General features: G+C 38.1%; 1 long non-coding RNA gene and 1 other non-coding gene across 2 annotated transcripts; both read right to left on the bottom strand.

Annotated features, from left to right (window-relative positions):
* Window positions 1–9,532: 9,532 nt before the first annotated feature.
* On the bottom strand, window positions 9,533–11,505 carry LOC141682988 (uncharacterized). The gene is made up of 3 exons (XR_012560035.1): window positions 11,400–11,505; window positions 11,190–11,329; window positions 9,533–9,762 (listed from the first exon to the last, which is right to left on the bottom strand). It is a non-coding gene; the product is annotated as an uncharacterized LOC141682988 (long non-coding RNA).
* A 3,542-nt stretch (window positions 11,506–15,047) lies between these two features.
* LOC141688077 (small nucleolar RNA R71) lies at window positions 15,048–15,154 on the bottom strand. The gene has a single exon (XR_012561544.1). It is a non-coding gene; the product is annotated as a small nucleolar RNA R71 (small nucleolar RNA).
* Between the last annotated feature and the right edge of the window lie 3,450 nt (window positions 15,155–18,604).

Here is an 18,604-nt window from a genome sequence, read left to right as displayed (position 1 = left end):
AGATCACAACTAAGCAGGTTGCACAATTCCTGTGGAAAAACATTATGTGCCGATATGGAATTCCCCGTATCCTCGTCACTGACAATGGAACACAATTCAACAATGAGGAAATCAAGAAGTATTGTGAAGAAAATGAAATTGAGTTACGGTTCACCTCTGTGGCTCACCCACAAGCCAATGAGCAAGCGGAAGTAGCAAATCGAATAATCCTGGATGGACTAAAAAAGAGGATCGAGAAGTCAAGAAATAATTGGGTGGATGAGATACTTCCCATATTATGGGCCTATAGGACTACCTGTAGAGTCACGACAGGAGCAACGCCCTTCATGTTGGCATATGGGGCAGAAGCAGTAGTTCCTGTGGAGATATCACATTCCTCTCCAAGGATTCAGGCTTTCAATGCAGAAGAAAATGAGGAAGTGCAGAGGTTAGCCCTGGATCTAATTGATGAAGTGCGAGATGAGGCACATGCAAAGATAGTGGAATACCAGAAAAAAGCTTCGTTTTATTACAACCTAAAGGTTAAAGAAAGATTCTTCAAGGAAGGAGATTTGGTATTAAGGAAAGTGGAAGCTTCTGGTGTAGGACAGAAAGGAAAACTTGCCCCAAATTGGGAAGGGCCGTACAGAGTCAAGAGCGTTCAGGGTAGAGGAACCTACAAGCTGGAGACTATGGATGGTTTTGAAGTCCCGAGAACCTGGCACACACAAAACCTGAAGGTTTACTATGTGTAAGATAATCGAAGTACGATTCTCACTTGTCATTGTGACAAGTAGGTTTAAAAGCACCTTGAAGCGTTGTTTGCGTAGGATTTTATATTCCAGTAGAATTTACATTGTCTAGTTATTATTGATTAGGGTCAAACCCATGCTATATAAGGTTTTGGAAAACCAGACTTCATATTAAAGAGTTTGAAATTATTTCAATCTAAGGATGTTTAAAGTTCAAATGCATATTAAGTATTGTAAAGATAAAGTAGAAAAAGGAAAGTATGAAGGGCATAGGAAAAGGACGTACCGTCGCTAAAGCCTGGGCTCCGATAAGCTCATTCCCCTCTAAGTCCTATTGAAGGACAAAGTCTTGATAGTCCACCGGGGAGATGGAATGCTTAGACCATTCCTTGGCCAGCGCCGTGCTGCCAACGATTGAATCCTTGCCCCGGATCCCCCAAGCAGGTTGAAAATAGGCCCCTGGCCTCTGCTTGGTGCGCAAAACTTGGCTGGGGCCTTCCTCGCCTGGTTCCATTGCTTGGAGGAGGAACTCAGGGAAGCGGTCACCAAGGCGTGGGTCTTTAAAGACCTTTCCAGCCCTCTTCATCCTGGTTGTCTCCAGGTCTTTAGGCTTGGTAGCCTCCTCAATCTTCTCAGCCACTGCGACAAGCGAGATAAGTTCAAGAATCAGCGGAATAAAAAATGAAGGAAATAAAAAAGAGGTAAGGAAGGAAACTTACTTTTCTTAGGGACGGGCGAGAGGCTGTGTTGTACCAGGACGGTCTCCCGGATAAGGTCCCAAGAATGGGAAGTCCCATTATCTTGCGTAAGGAGGTTGAAAGCTCCAGCCTCCTCCTCAGACAAAGTTATATCATTTGGGCTCCCATCGACGACAAGCCCAAAGGACGACCGAAATAGGGTGCCCCAATCTCCACCCTCCCAAACGACGAACAAAAAATATTTCTTCCACCCCAAGTTGTTGTCAGGGATGGACTTCCCGTTCACAATATGGGGAATAGTGGGGCGCTGGTTTAGAGAAACCCAACCCGTACTTTTATCAGGGCTGTTTTTGAACTGGAAAATTTTCCTGAAAATGGCAACGGAAGTAGGGACATTGTGCTTGGTACATTGTGACAGATAGCACAGAATAAGCCTCCAAGAATTAGGGGGGAGTTGGCAAGGGCTGATGCCCACATCAGCCAGTAACAGAGGAATGAACAGATGAAAAGGGAGTCTGATACCTGCCCTTAGAGTATCCCTATAGACGCATAATACGTCCTTCTTCTACTGGCAGGCCCTATCGGCCGGACCTGCAAGAAACAGCTTAAAAGGTTACTTGATTTTGAAGCAGCTGCTCAACTTTTCCAGCTCTTTGGGATCCCGCAAAGCACTAATATGGTCGTGCGCGTCCAGATGCGCATCAGACGGGTACTCATCCCCTCGAGTGTTGATCATGTTGATTAAAGAAGTGTACCCTGATCGAATAGGGAATTTGTTGGACTTTCTAGCCACGTTCATTTTGGCCAAGCGAGTCATTTTCTTGTCAGCCATCTGAAAAGGGGGCGGCACATAGACGTGTTATCCTAAAAAAGGCACATAATGGAAAGAAGACGCAAGAAGTAAAGGGAGGGATTTTACTTGAAGAAGTGCTCCTAAAAAAGGCTTTGAGCTCCAACTTGCTGTTATTGCTCTGAGAAACTTAGCAGGAGTAGAAAGAAGAAAAACTTAGAAATGAGAAACTGAGCAGTAGTAGCCTCTCCTTACTCCTTTATATAAGAGAAAAAGGGAAGTTGAAGGGACAAAAGCCCAGAAAAAAGGAATATTCCAGAATAATTCAAAGGAATTCTAGAGAATTCTAAATCAATAAAGAGGCCCAGTAAGATTTAAGGCCCAATAAAGAGGCCCAGTAAGATTTAAGGCCCAATAAAGAGGCCCAGTAAATATTTAAGGCCCAATAAGAAGGCTAGGCCCAAATCCAATTAGGATTTGGAAAAGGTAATAACCTAAATTTTAGCCCTAAAAGTTGTAAGGCCCAATGAAGTAGCTAGTGGAAGACCAGAATTCAGGTCTAATCACAGGTCGAGAATCCTGCCCGAAATCTTTCGAGCAGGCACCCGAAAATAACGGGTAAAAAAGACCAGGATTCAGGTCGAATTCCAGGTCGTGAATCCTGCCCGAAATCTTTCGAGCAGACACCCGAAAATGACGGGTAAAAAAGACCAGGATTCAGGTCGAATTCCAGGTCGTGAATCCTGCCCGAAATTTTTCGACTAGACACACGAAAACAACGGAAATAACAGGACTGGATTGAGGTCGAAGCTTCGACCAGGAATGAGGTCAAAATGAACCAAGTATTTTTCAAGAATGGAGTTTAAAACCTAGACTAAAACCCAGGTCGAAATCGACTAGGATCCTGGTCGAAAACCAGGTCATGAATCCTAGTCGAAATCCTTCGACCAGGAAGCATGAGAAACAGAGAATTTTCAAACAGGATTTAGGTCAAAACATCGACTAGAATCCTGGTCGAAATCCTAGTCGAAAAGTTCAAGACCAGGAATTGAAAAGAGGGGTAAGTTTTCGACGTAGATCCAGGTAGAAAGTTCGACTAGAATCCTGGTCGAATTCCAGGTCGTGGATCCTAGTCGAACTCCTTCGACAAGAATTGCAAGACTGACCCATATTTTCGACTAGGATCCAGGTCGAAATTTTGACTAGGATCCTGGTCGAAAAAGGGCTGAAAATCTGAAAAATACCAGAAAAATAAGGATAAATTCCAGAAATTAAAGGAAAAAATCCAGAAAATTAAGAAAAAATCCCAGAGTCAAGGGAAGAATTCCTGAAAATTAAGATAATTCCTGAATAAAGGAAATAAAAGTAAATTGTTGTAAACGTGTAGGTCGCTCCACACTTTACGCAAAACGATACCCAGTAAGGGAATAATTGAACTTAACTTTCGCGAAATCTTATACGGTTTCTCAAAAGTTGGGGGGCAAATGATAGGGATGAATAAATCCTGATTGCATAATTAAATATTACAGTTTGGGCTGCAAGGCCCAATAAGAAGATGTATGACATTCAGACCAGAAAGGTTAACATGTTGATCAGGCCTGATGGACCAGATCAGGCCTGATGGACCAGATCAGGCTAGATGGAACAAAGAAGGCCCAAAAACCCTGTATATTAATTAATTTCGTAATTAATTAATAAGGGAAAAATCAGCTATTGATAAGAGTCCCGATAAGGATATAAATCCTTGCAGATTAGCCTCAAGGGGACCTAAAAGGATAAGGAATCAGTTTCCTACCATCTAGGACTCCAAAGTCCATTCTAATTATGAGACTTGCCCATCAAGTCTCTTATACCAAGCTCAATTCAAGGACTCCCAACATCTATATAAGGGGCCTCACCCCACACATCAGAACTACGTTTTTTGGCTTGATTCTCTAATTCACAGAGATACGTAGGCATCTCGTAAAGGCAAAATTAAGCTACGAAACACGAGAGCAGCCATTAAAGGCCTTGAGCTCACGTACCTTAGTAATAAATATAGCAATTATATATATTAGTTTTTTATCCATAACATTTTAATTAATCAATTAATTAGCTAATAAATGATTAAATAATTTAAATAATTATTAATTAATCTTAATTGATTTAATAATTAGATTTAATTATTTAGTTTTGATTTAAAAATTCCGAAAAATAATTTCGAGTTTAAAATATCGGTTTGTCTAGTGTGTGCCCATGGGCACATGCTAAGAAAGTGTGATTGATAAGTTGTAAAAATTTGATTGGTGGGGATTTTTGTGCATGCATGGGGCTCAATCATTATTAATGAGCTCTCCGCCAATCAAATTTTTACAACTAATTTGTCATACTTTCTTAGCATGTGCCCATGGGCACACACTAGAAAAATCTAAAATATTATTTTTAAAGCTCGATAATTATTATAAAATTATTTTAAAGTCAGATTCGGGTGTTCGAACTCTATTATTTAATTATAAAATGATTCGGAGCTCGATTTTAATTCCAAAAAATGTTCAAAAATTCATATTAAATACCTGAAAAATCATTTTTACCCCGAATCTTCTTTGAAAAATTATTTTGTTCAAATATCTTACGTGCTATGTGCTATATGTGATCTGATTGTTGTATAACATGATTGTATGTGCATTGTTTGACTGTTTTTGCTGTAAGTTTCAATCCGTACATCGGATTTGGGTGAAACGAAGGGTAGATAAAAGCTTGTATCGAATCGAATGAGATGGGAAGTAGTGTTGATGAGTATATGTGATGTCTAATATAGGAAGCGAGGTGTAGAAAGGGAAAGCAAGTGGTCAGTGAGTGGGAACCAATTGACAAATATTAGTAAAGTGAAAGCGAATTGATAAGGAAAGTGTCCCTCAACTTTCTTGTAGTATAATTGCGAATACTTTTGAACTCTTTTTATTATGTTACAATTATTCCATGTAGTTCCTATTCTATATTGCAAGTACTTTGAAGTATTTTTAACCCTAAACCCTGATTCTTAATGAACTTGAGCCGCGAACCTGATTTCTTGTAAACCACTGATTGTTGAATTCTTGGATACGAACCACACATATCCAATACTACTCCACAAATACATATCTACCACATACTGATCTTTGATATGAGATTGCTTAACAGACGAACCTTTATGCCTTGTATAACAGAAGACCATTCCTTGTAACCTTTGAACCCTTGGTCTTCTACACTCTGATCTTTCCCTGGATTGATAGTCAATCTCCTTGTTTACCTTGTTATACCTTCATGGTGTTGTGAATCACCTGATGTTTCAAGATAAATGTTGTTTATGATTCAGTTTATTGAATTACATTATTTATCATATTATTATTATAGAATTGGATTGTTTTTAAATATGGACCAGATTCGTGGTCGGGCCAGATTCGTGGTCATAATAGGCCAATGTGTGCCTTGGATCAAGTATATAGAGTAAAGCTGGGAGCCTTGCTCGGGGTTAGTGCGTGACTGATCAGCAGCCTAACCTTGGTTTTTAAAAATGAAAGTGAATATCCAATTCTAATCATTGCTTATCAGAAAACTTGATTCCCTTTATCATTTTAATTGATCATTATCTAATCTCAATGCTGTCATTATGACTTGCTGAGCTAGTTAGCTCACTCTTGCGAATCTGTTTGTGTTCTTTTCCAGTTAAGAAGGAAACGAGTGGTGGCGAGGATCCCCAGTCGAGTGTGCAAGCTAGGTTTTCAGGTTGAAATGGAATAAGCTAGTGGAAGTTGTGTGGCTTAGTATGTGTTAAAAATTTGTAATAAAGCTTGAATTTAGATGTAAGATAAATAAATTTGGGAATTGGTACATTTGTAATAAATAAGATTGTGGCTTGTGGACATAGTTTGAACTATTGCGATCCGTGGATATGGTAAGTAGGGTTATTGCATATATTTTTATTATATAAACAGGTTTAAATATGGTATGTGTGAGTGTGTCATGGACCCCAAACTTCTGACCTGGGTTTGGAGGGCGCCACAAGTTTGGTATCAGAGCTAAGGTTTAAAGTCACTACCACAAGCCTAGATTGTCGGGAATAGGTAGAGGCTTAAGATTAGAATTAATAAATGGAAAAATAGAACGTCGAGAGGTTGAGTGCGGCTAAATAGTAGGTTTTAGTATGATTCGTGACGAGATGCAAGATTCTTATCTAGCAGTGTAATTTTCAGATAGCGGTGATGTCAGATTCCTTTATCTCGATATCATCTAATCACTCGGAGCCTTCAGTTGGAGAACTGTTAGCTGATCCACGCCCTGCTCTTCCACCGGTGTCAGCTATAGTACAAGTTGTGACGGTTGCACCATTACAAGCTATTCCACTTCCTAGCGTGAGACCACCTATTCGAGGACCCCCACCTGCTGATTCTGACTCTACCAGACTTTCAATGGCGAGTGCATCTTTTCAATTTACTCCACACCTTGTCCCATATCATAAGTATGAGGCTCTTCTTTTAGAATGAGAGGCCTTGTTGGCCCATATTCAGGAATTACAGCACATCATAAGGACTATAGATGTTGACAGGAAAGTAAAGGAGCTTCGGAATGAGATTCAGGTGACCCTTAGAATACTTGAGGCTAGATTTCATGGAGCTACCTGCGAGTATGTAGCCCCAGATGCTCTTATGGGGTGGGCCAGAGAAGCATTGGAGGATTTTGAAAGGCTTGGTGAACCACAGTTTCCATAACAGAAATGATGTGACGACTAATATATGCATAATAGTGTGTAGTGTGTATTATCGGACTTTTGGTAGGAATGCGAATAAACTAAACCTACTGAATAAGGTATAGGCCTGTTGTACCTTTGCCTTTAATAAAATATTTTGCGCTTGTACCACCAAACTTTGATATATATATCAGTACCTTTCCTTTCCAGCATTGTCATTTAATTACCATACATGTTTTATCTTATTACACCAGTTATAAAACTCTTGTGATAACATATACCCTATTCCCCTTAACTGTTTACATTCTGTAAAGAAGCATGCAATTTACTTAGTTCAACTATTGAAAATGTTTTAAAAAAGAGATATTTCTGTTTTACAAAATCTTTTCATAAAAAAGATTTTGTTTTAAAGGCTAAATAAATTGTTTGATTCTTTACAGAAAATGTCTCCCAGAAGAAATTCCTGTTCCACCAACCAGAATGAAGAAACCTACAACAACTACAACAACAACATCCAAGACAACAACAACCAGAATGCCAACCCAGGTCCCATTGACCCAACTGTAGCCCAGATTCTTCAGATCTTGGCTCAACAGATAGTTCACCAGACTCAACAACAGCAGAAGCAGACCAACATTCAGGTAACCTTTAAGACCTTTCAGGCGGTGAATCAACTGGAGTTTAAGGGTTTTGTAGATCCTATTGAGGCAAGAGTCTGGCTGAAGGAAATTGAGAAGGCGTTTGCCTTAGTTAAAGTGAGAGAGGAGCAGAAGACTGAATTTGAAAGTTATTACTTGAAGAATGAAGGCACCTACTGGTGAGAAATTGTTAAGATGTTGGAAGGTACAAATGATGTTACATGGGATAGATTCAAGGAGCTATTTTTAGAGAAGTATTTCCCCCAGTTTATTCAGGATCAAATGGAGTTGAAGTTTCTAGAGCTTAAGTAGGGAAATATGTCAGTGGCAGATTAGTAAATCACTGACAGAGGTTTCTATGTCGTGTTTTATGATACGTACTGTGAAGTAGTTCATAAGATCACAAGGAAAACTGTTTTCAAAGATTACAGACATGGAAACCTTTACGAAGCCAAACTTCATGCAAATATTAATGGTCTAGAAACTTGTCTGGTAAACAAAGCATCAATAGATGAAAGTTGGAATTGGTACAAGAAGCTTTCTCATCTAAACTTCAATAATCTCAATGAACTGGCACTACACCATATTTGACCTGTAGCAGCACAAAAAAAAGTGTTAAAATGGTCAAAAGTGTTACCTAAAGCAAAAAAACTGGCTATGGTTACAATTTTTGAAACTTTGGGGGTGCTGGATTTGCCTCTGCTACAATAGGTGTCTACGGTTACACTTTTTGAAAATTTGGCAACACCTCTCAATGTGTTACAATATAGTACCTATAGTTATATTTTCTATTTCTATGGTAACAAGTTGAAGGTGTAACCACAGTTCTGTTGGAACACACATTACCCTTTAGTGACACCAAAAATATATTGGAATAGACTATTTTGTAACACCATTTTAGCTATTGTAACACAAGATTGTAGTACGGTTAAATTCTTGTTACACTCTTATATTTTTAATAACAATCTTTCTTGTTTATACCAACATAACAAAATGTAATATTGGTTACACTTTCTGAATTTGAAAATGTAATAAAATATAAATCTACTTCACTTGATCAAAATATAACATTAAGGATTGAATACATAGTCAACTTGAAATTCATCCGAACATTACAAAGTATTAATAATAATACAGAACATCCTAGCTACTGTCAGCAAACACATCTTTCCTCTTCTTATCAAGTAATATTGACGTAGCCTGCGAACAAGTAGAAAAGTTACCAAAATGCAACTTGCGCACCAGCATTTCTTCCTCCACCTAAACAATCAAGTAGGTGATTCAGACAGTAATGCTAGTTTAAAGCAGAAGAAACTAGACAAAGAGTCACCACCATATTATAGAATTACGGTTACACCAAGAAATCAAAAGACTTAAAAGGGTATAATTAGAAACTAAAGCTATTGGAATATGTACAGAGACGAGCATTAGATGATTTAAAATAGATAAAATCAACATGTAAGTAGTGAGGGCCAATGCTTAAAGTAAATCCGACAACCAAACTATAAGAACATGTAGAAATTATGCCAACCATTACAGCATCTCCCTGAAGGCTTGCGAAAGAATGCAACACAATTAGGTTGAAGGACCGCAACTCCTACCACCACCACCACTAACTTTTCCTGCATAAATCCATATTGAAAGTAATATCCAGAGCAACCAAATTGCTTTCTTGGAAGCCGTGAATTCCACTTACATTCTGCTCTAATTTTCAAAGTATGATATTTTATGAAGTGTGCCTGTTTGCTCACAAGCAGAATAGTTTGGAATTAATAAAAAGACTACCAATATATCATGGTGTACCCTGTTAAGCAATTTTATTAGACAATTAAGTCATATAAGAACTCCACAATGAAGTAATAGAACTTCTACCATTACATTAATTAAAGTAACATAATAGTAATAATGATATATTTTATATTAAATATCAAGGACAGTTTAAACAAAGTGAAGTACGATGACACCAAACTTGGAATACATGATTATAAGCCATGAGTTCTATATCCCTGTAAATCTCTGTCACCATCCATATTCCAAGGGCGTACAGCTCTTTTAATTTCTCTTTGGCATCATTGATACGGGAGTCAACTTCGTGAAGCTTGTCATGCAGGGATTGCGGAAATTGAACTTGTTCAATATAGTTCAGACAATTGACCAGCCATTTTATGCTAAATGATCTCTAGAGTTGGCATTGGCTTTTCTGGCAACAAATTTTGAGGGGTCAGAGTCACAAGTAATATCTTATTATCAACTTAAACATATATGCTCACAAATTAAATGGACTACTCTATGGCCTCCATGTCAAGTACAAATATCTATCTTCATCAATCTTACACAATAAAGCTGATTTGAGAAATGTTATTGAGGTAGATCCTTAAGGTTTTAACTTAAGGTCACCTTTTAGGGTTTCTCGGTGATGAACAGGTTCAATCAGAGCACTTGGAGTAAGGTCCAATATGAAATGATATTAGCCTTCTTGTCTTTTTTCGAATACTATCGGCCCTGATTTTTTCTTCTGGAAAACGTGAGAAACTTTGTATCCTTCAACAAAGGACAAACATTTCGTTTAACCTTGGCTTCCCTCCTAGAAATGGGCTATCAGGTACACATTTATCTTTTTTTGATTACATGTTTTCTCACATAATGCTTATTAAAAATGGTCAATATTGAGAGGTTTGCATACAAGGAAATCTTATTTAAAGTATCTTCCTCTACACCCTAGGATCTTTGAGAAATTTGTTGATAATATTCTGCCAGTAAAACAGCCTACTTAACTTCCTATCTAGAGATACAAAATCAGCCTATCAAATTGTATAATAAAATCCAATAATGAGCTTGAATCAGCTACAAGTTTCATACATGTGCAGCTTATAATTATGAAAAAATTAACCCTGTTAACAGATCATGACACCTCAACCATGATTGAATTCGGAAGATACTTCTACCAATCACATTTTAGAAGGTTATAAACGAAGAAGGAACTGTTAAAGTAATTGTTTGTTTTTATGTTGTTTAGGTACGGTTCGGGATCCTAGAAGCTGGGGCTTCTGGAGTTTCCCAAAGCCGCAAATGTGCATTTATATGGGAAGCCTCCCCTGAAGAGATTCTCCCTGAGTGGCCAGAACCGATGCACATTTTTGCTGGCCCTAAACTTAAAATTTCCTTAAGCAAAGGTGTGCAATATTCCGCTGCCCGAAGCACTGCAACTGGTGCCCCGTTTTGTGCTATAACTGTGAAGGATATAATTGGAGACCTTCCTGTTGTTCGAAACGGGGCTTCGGCTACACCAATGGAGGTTAGCGGTGTTCTATAATTTTAAATAAGTTGTTCTATTTGTAATGTTCCATATTATTGTTTATTTGACTACTCTATATATATATTGTATTTGACAGTACACAAATGAACCTGTCTTTTGGTTTCAAAAAAGGATCCGATGAGAATCATAGGTCTTTTGTGATAATAACTTCAGAGAGTTTCTTGCCACAAGACAAAACATCCTCAAAAACCTATTTTTTACCCCTTATTACAGAAGTGACTCAACACTTGAGTAATAAATGGACCTTAACAGTTAGCACCAAAACTAAATGTATCCCACTAAGGCAACGGATGTAAAAATAGGTGACATACCTGGGAGGGCTGCATACATTCCTCATAAACTGCAAATGGCTAACTTTTAGGATGTTTAAAAGTCACGTGCCTATTTGCTTGATTCCGGTTTGCTTGATAGTGAGTGTAAGAATATGGGTGAGGTGATTTTGAGAAGCCACCTGCACCCCGTAAATATAGAGTCAACCTGCATAAAAATGATATTTGGTAATTAAAGTGCATTTAACTCACATATACTTCAGTCATTTGCTTAGAAACTTGTCGATTAATGCAGATCGGTTCATCAGGCGACTCCCCATAACTTAGAACTTCAAGTTCCAATATGGCAGCTTTACCTATAAAATAAAAAGACATGCCATAATAACAAAAGCGAGTTAATTTAATGGTGACACCAATCAGGTAACATGTATGTTTAGGGGAATGAAAGCTCAATAAAATGATTGTGCGTGTAGGTAATAATAATATCGCTACCACTATCACCGCAACAAAGTAATTACAAAATACATAGATTCTAAACTCTAAAAAAATCACATTCGGTTAGGATTTACAATGCTATATATATCAGATCATTCATAAACCTTTATCATACAGTCCCACAATATTTGTTTTATTCCGTATTTGCATCAACAATAAATTTCAAAACTTGTAATAATAAAAGTTTGAATTCGGGATAGTTAAGCAAATTCTTATTTAATTTTTTTTATATTTGCGTGAGCACACACACACACCACTATACACGAAAATCTCTCCAGGAGAGTATTACTAATATCCATATAGAAGAAATTATAATATCCATATAATAGAGTATTTGATTTTGGGGGCATTTCAATTTGGGAAGCAACAACTTTAGTAAGAGCCATGGAAATTGAGAGAGGGAGAGGGAGAGAGGGGGAGGGAGAGAGAGAGTGTTGAGTGGCGTTTATGACACTTTATTATGCTCTAATAAGCTTTAAAATTGATGCATTTGTACTCAAGTTGTTAAGTGTTTTAATGTGTTTTCTAGTGTTTTTGCATTTCAGGCATTATCTAGGTAATCAGGTGAATTAGCATTGTTTTGGTGCTAATTTGGTCTCAAGCAAGTTCTACATCTACAGCTACGGTTCATTCTATTCTCACCTTGGGCTCCTGGGTTTTACCGAGTCCCAGTTCTCGCCTTCAACACAGGCGACCGCTCCTCCAATTCTGGTTGCAGCACTTTTATTACCCCCAAGTCGATTCTCACAAAGAAGACTGTATATTATGGATTGATAGACCCCTTCACAAACTCAAAACTTGGCAAATTTGGGACTCTTTCAGAATTCATTTCCCTATTGTCCCTTAGCACTCGTCTGTTTGGCACAGATTAGCCATCAACAGGTATGCTCACTTGAAATGGATTCTGGCTTTGGGGAAACTGTATACTTTTGACATATTAGCTTTTTTCGATATTGATCTGTCTCGAGAATGTCTTCTATGCCCGGAAGGCCTAGAAACTGCTAATCACTTATTTGTGCAATGCCCTTACAGTCATTATATTTTATGTCGCTTGGCGTCCATGCTTGGTATTTCTATTAGCCAATACTTCTCCTGGGCCGATATTATACATCAATGGGCATCCCTTGTCCCTGCTGCATTCGTCAACTAGCTCTCTTATCCCTATAGATTTTTTTATCATTTATGGCGAGAAAGAAATGCAAGACTTCACAACAAAGGAAACCATGGGCCTGCAAAGCTTTTTGAAGGAATGCTCATTGATATCAAAAAAAAACTCCACTCCTCCATCTGGTTTTTGAAACAGACTTGTATTCACCATTATAGTATTTGGCTAGATTAGATGATCTCCCTATTTTGTTCTTTCTATCTGTAATCTTGCTTGTAGATTGCTTAGAGATAGCCCCCTCTAGGGCTTATCCTGGAGCCAGGGTCATCCCTGTATATTCTTTAGTCTTTTTTATATATATTCAATTTAGCCAAAAAAATTGGTGTCAAGGTGGTGTTGGAATAAAGCTCGTAGAAAGTCGGCTCAAATCTGCAAGAAAAAGAAAGAAGTCAAGTTTTGGCAGAAGCCCAGCGCGCCCGCGCTGATCAAGTGCGTGGCCGCACCCGAAGTCCAGAAAGCCAGCGCGCCCGTGCTGATCAAGCGCGCGGTCGCGCGAGGTCGGGGTGCAGAATTCTAATTCTATTTTAATTCAAAGTGGAAAACTTCTCTGTTGATTAGGGCTACTATATAAATAACTTTAGGTCATTTTTAATAAGATATCAAGCTAGAGACATATCAAGGAGAGCCGTAAGAAGACCGTTTAGCACAATTTAATGAAGAAGAAGAAGATCTTGTTTTTACTTGTGAATCTTTGTTTTAAGTTGTAACTTGGATGCTAGTTTTCTTATTTGTGAACCTTAATCCTTAATCTTGTTTTGTACTTGGTTTTATTTATTCGTTATAAAGACTATGTTTATGATACCATGCTTTCATCGGAACTCACGTTGATGATGAGTCCGATTATGGGCTAATCTTTATCGTGGGGTTCTAACGGATTTATTTATGGATTTCTTTAGTTAAATTGTTTCGATACCTTGGTTGTGGTGATTGTATGATAGCCTAGTATTGGTTGTGCGTATTCGTCTTATAAGCGTCGCGAACTTATAAGATAGTGTGTAAATTCTTAATGAAGCGAAAGTGAATTTAAGGATTTAGAACTTGCCATGCTAGCATAGGTTCATGTATTTGTTATGCATGATATGTGGGTAATTTTAACCATCTTACTTGCCCTGTGTAATCAAGATAGATGAATTGTGCTTAAACCGTTATGTTGTCAAATTCCATAGATATATAGGGTCTCAATTAAATTGGTGTCTATTTAGCTTCTATCTCTTTTGTGGATGTTTGGTAGTATGGTAATCGTGCAACGAAAGTTGGCGGTTATCAGTTTCATGTTATCTGATTAGTGACATCATCATTGCATGCTAAGGTTAAGAATAATAAGGCTACTGGATGAAGTATTTAATGAAGTTAGGTTCCCATGTTTGTCATATAAATTAATTTAGTCAATCTTATTCTCGTAGCTATAATTGTTAGTTTAATTCTTAGTTATAAACAACCTCAATTTGTTATCATCTTAGCATTGAATAATAACCGTACATTGTTGCTCAAGTACATAAATTAATTAGTTAACCAAAGCCAGTCTCTGTGGGAATGAACTAGAAAGAATTCTATATTACTTTTGAACACGTATACTTGCGTGTATTATTAGTGCGTATTTAGCGACTAACAAGTTTTTGGCGCCGTTGCCGGGGACTGCAGAGTTAATTTTTAGTTTATGTATTTTCCATCAGTGGTCATTAAAGTTCATTGACTCGGACATTGTTACTTATCTGTTTCCTTTTCTTATTTCAGGTGATCTAGCGAGCGTGTATGCATACGCGTTCTCAGACACGTAAGAGAAATCTGGATCAAGCCGAGGAAGAAGCGATAGTGGTTCGTAGGGAAGTTTTCGAGGACAAAGAGAAGGTAGAGGAAAAAGAAAAAGTTGAAGAACCAGTTGTAGTAGCGATGGGAGATCAAGCAGAAATTCTGAAGGCTTTGATGGACTATTCTCAGCCTAAGATCAATGATATTCAGTCTAGAATCATCAGACCATCCATCAGGGCTAATACTTTTGAGATAAAGTCAAGCACGATTTAGATGACCCCAACATGCACATCAGGGATTTCATCGAGATCTGCGACACTTTCAAGTTCAATGATGTGACTGAAGATGCTATCAAGCTGCGACTCTTCCCATTCTCTCCGAGGGACAAGGCTAAGTGTTGGTTACATTCTCTACCACCAGGGTCTATCACCAAATGGGAGGATCTTGCGTAAAAGTTTCTCACTAAATTCTTTCCTATGGCGAAGACTGCTGCAATCGAGAATGCTCTTACTCGGTTTGCTCAGTAAGCAGGAGAACCTCTGTGTGAGGCTTGGGATCGATATAAGGAGATGCTAAGGAAGTGCCCACACCATGGCATGCCTGATTGGATGATTATAAACTATTTCTATAATGGATTTGGTGCTACTTCTAGACCCATGCTTAATGCAGGACCAGGAGGAGCCTTGTGGGCTAAGAGCTATACTGAAGCTTATGAACTTATTGAACTGATGGCTGCTAATGAATACCAGAATCCTTCCCAGAGGCTGACTCAGGGAAAAGTTATAGGAATTCTAGAGTTGGACGCAACAACTGCTATCGCTGCCCAACTTAAGGCGTTGACGATGAAGGTGGACACTTTGGCTAATTATGGAGTTAATCAAATTGTTAGTATCTGCGAGCTTTGTTCTGGTGCCCATGAGACTGATTAGTGCACAATTTCTAGTGAATCCGCTTAGTTCTTAAGCAATTTTCAGCGATCGCAGCAACCTGTGCCAACCACCTATCATCCTAACAACCGCAATCATCCTAATTTCAGCTGGAGCAACGCTCAGAATGCGGTTCAACAGCCTTATCAGCAGTATCTAGATAAGCAGTACAACCCCCCAGGTTTTCAGCAACCACAATATGAACCAAGACAACAACTCCAGGTACAACAAGCTAATGAGAAATCTGAATTAGAGGAGTTGAAGCTTATGAGCAAAAGCCAAGATGTTTATATCAAGACCTTGGAAAATCAAATCAGACAAATTGCAAATGCCTTGCTAAATCGTCAACCTGGTACATTGCCTAGTGACACTGAAGTGCCAGGAAGGAAGGAAGCTAAGGAGCAGGTAAAGGCAATCACGTTAGAAAGGTTGCGAATCCCGAATAAACTCAAGAGTTGACTGAAGAAGCTGGGTTTGAGGAAGAAGTAGAGCAGCAGGAAGCAAAAGTGGAACCAAGGAAGACTACTGTTGAGCACACTCCTCCTGAGGGTAATATAGGGGAGAAACAAATCTATCCTCCACCGCCTTTCCCTAAGTGGCTGCAGAAGAAAAAGTTGGACAAGTAATTTAAGAAGTTTCTGGAGGTGTTCAAGAAACTTCATATCAACATACCTTTCGCTGAGGCTCTTGAGCAGATTCCTAGATATGCAAAGTTTATGAAAGGTATTCTCTCTCGGAAAGTGAAGCTAGATGATTTAGAGACTGTCGCTCTCACGAAGGAATGCAGTGCTGTGCTACAACAGAAGTTGCCTCCAAAGCTTAAAGATCCTGGAAGCTTCACTATTCCGTGTACTATTGGAAAAGTGTCTTTTGACAGATGCTTATGTGACTTGGGAGCTAGCATCAATCTGATGCCCTTGTCAATCTTCAAGCAGTTGGACTTACCTGATCCAAAACCGATTTATATGACCTTGCAGTTGGCCGACCGTTCTATTACATATCCGCGAGGTATTGTGGAGGATGTCTTGGTCAAGGTTGATAAACTCATCTTCCCTGCTGATTTCGTAATTCTTGATTTCGACAAGGATAAGAAGATTCCCATAATTTTGGGAAGACCTTTTTTGGCAACTGGCCGAACTTCGATAGATGTGCAGAAGGGTGAGCTTACGATGCGAGTTCTGGATTAGGATGTTATTTTTAATGTGTTCAATGCTATGAAATTTCCTACGGAAAATGTGGAGTGCCTAAAAGTGGAGTTGGTTGATTCTGTGGTTACTTCAGAACTTGATCAACTGCTAAGGTCCGATGCCTTAGAGAAAGCCTTATTGGGAAATTCAGACAGTGAAGATGATGAAGGTGAAGAATAATTGAAGTATTTGAATGCTTCTCCCTGGAAGAGGAAGATAGATATGCCTTTTGAATCTCTTGGATTGGAGGAATCGAACAAAGCTCCTAAACGCCTCAAGCCATCTATTGAGGAAGCTCCTACTCTTGAGCTTAAGCCTTTACCTGAGCATTTGAGGTATGCGTTTTTAGGTGATTCATCTACTTAGCCTGTTATTATTGCATCTGACCTTTCAGGTAGTGACGAGGAAAAGCTTCTGAGGATTCTCTGAGAGTTTAAATCGACAATTGGATGGACTATAACAGATATCAAGGGAATCAGCCCTTCTTACTGAATGCATAAAATTCTGCTAGAGGAAGGTAGCAAGCCTACAGTCAAGCAGCAAAGAAGGCTCAATCCGATCATAAAGGAAGTAGTGAAGAAATAAATTCTTAAATGGCTAGATATAGGGATCATCTATCCTATTTCTGATAGTTCATGGGTGAGCCCAGTTCAATGTGTGCCAAAAAAATGTGGTATTACTGTGGTAGCAAATGAGAAGAATGAGCTTATTCCTACACGAACAATCATGGGTTGGAGAGTTTGCATGGACTACAGAAAGCTGAACAAAGCCACAAGGAAGGATCACTTCCCTTTGCCCTTCATTGATTGAATGCTTGACAGATTAACTAGTCACGAGTACTACTGTCTTCTGGATGGCTATTCGGGTTACAATCAGATTTGTATCACTCCAGATTATCAGGAGAAGACTACCTTCACTTGTCCATTTGGTACTTTCTCCTTCAGACGAGTTTCTTTTGGTCTGCGTGGTGCACCGGCCACATTTCAGAGATGCATGTGAAGGGTTTTTAGCACATAAACGCAACGAAAGCGTAAATTTAAATCTTAAAAAAACGAAACCCTCCGCAGGATCCATGCGAAAAATAATATTTAATTCATAGTTCAGTATGTTCACCTTAAGAAGCTTTACGTTAATGGAAAGATGGAGGTCTTTAATGGTGATCCAAAAATGATGAACGGAGATCCTTAGCAGCTGCTCCTCAAGTGTGAAGCACTCCACCGGTATCCACCAAGAAAACGATGTAATGAAGGAGAAGGAGATGGAGAGAATTAGGGTTTTGTATATCTTTTTGGTTGAGGCAAAAATAGGGTCTATAATAGTATATTTATAGGCAAAATTTTCACCTGAAAATTTTCCCATACAATATTATTATTATTAACCCTTTATTATTCTCACTAATAATTAAAACACCTTTTAATTATTAATCCTTTTTCTAAACTCTTTAGAAATAATTCTCTCACTTGATTTAATTTCCAAAAATTAAATTCTTAATTAATAATATTAAGAACTTTTTCTTAATTTAATTTATAATCAATTAAATCTTATTTAATCAATTATTAAATTTGCCAATTAATTATTTATTTCATAAATAAATAATTATCAGCCATTATTAATTAATTTCTCCACCATTAAATCATTCTCTTTTATGGTGTGACCCTGTAGGTTCAATATTAAGCCAGTAGTAGAAATAAATAATAATAAAAACTATTTTATCATTATTTATATAAATTCTCTAATTCATTAAATATGATTAATTAATTAATCATATTAATTATACATCGTGAGGGGTACTTCTCAGCATATCGCGACTATCCGGATAATACAAATTCACTGCTTAGAATATCAAGAACCTATTCAGTGAGTAGTTACCGTATAATTAATTCCTTCTACCCTGCAATGTCACGATTAAATACAAGGCATGGAACTTGTGTCAAG

This window comes from Apium graveolens, chromosome 9 (assembly GCF_009905375.1).
Source record: "Apium graveolens cultivar Ventura chromosome 9, ASM990537v1, whole genome shotgun sequence".
In the NCBI taxonomy this organism is placed as follows: Eukaryota; Viridiplantae; Streptophyta; class Magnoliopsida; order Apiales; family Apiaceae; genus Apium; species Apium graveolens.
The sequence above is the reverse complement of the archived record's forward strand: the minus strand, read 5'-3'. Positions and strand labels throughout refer to the sequence as shown.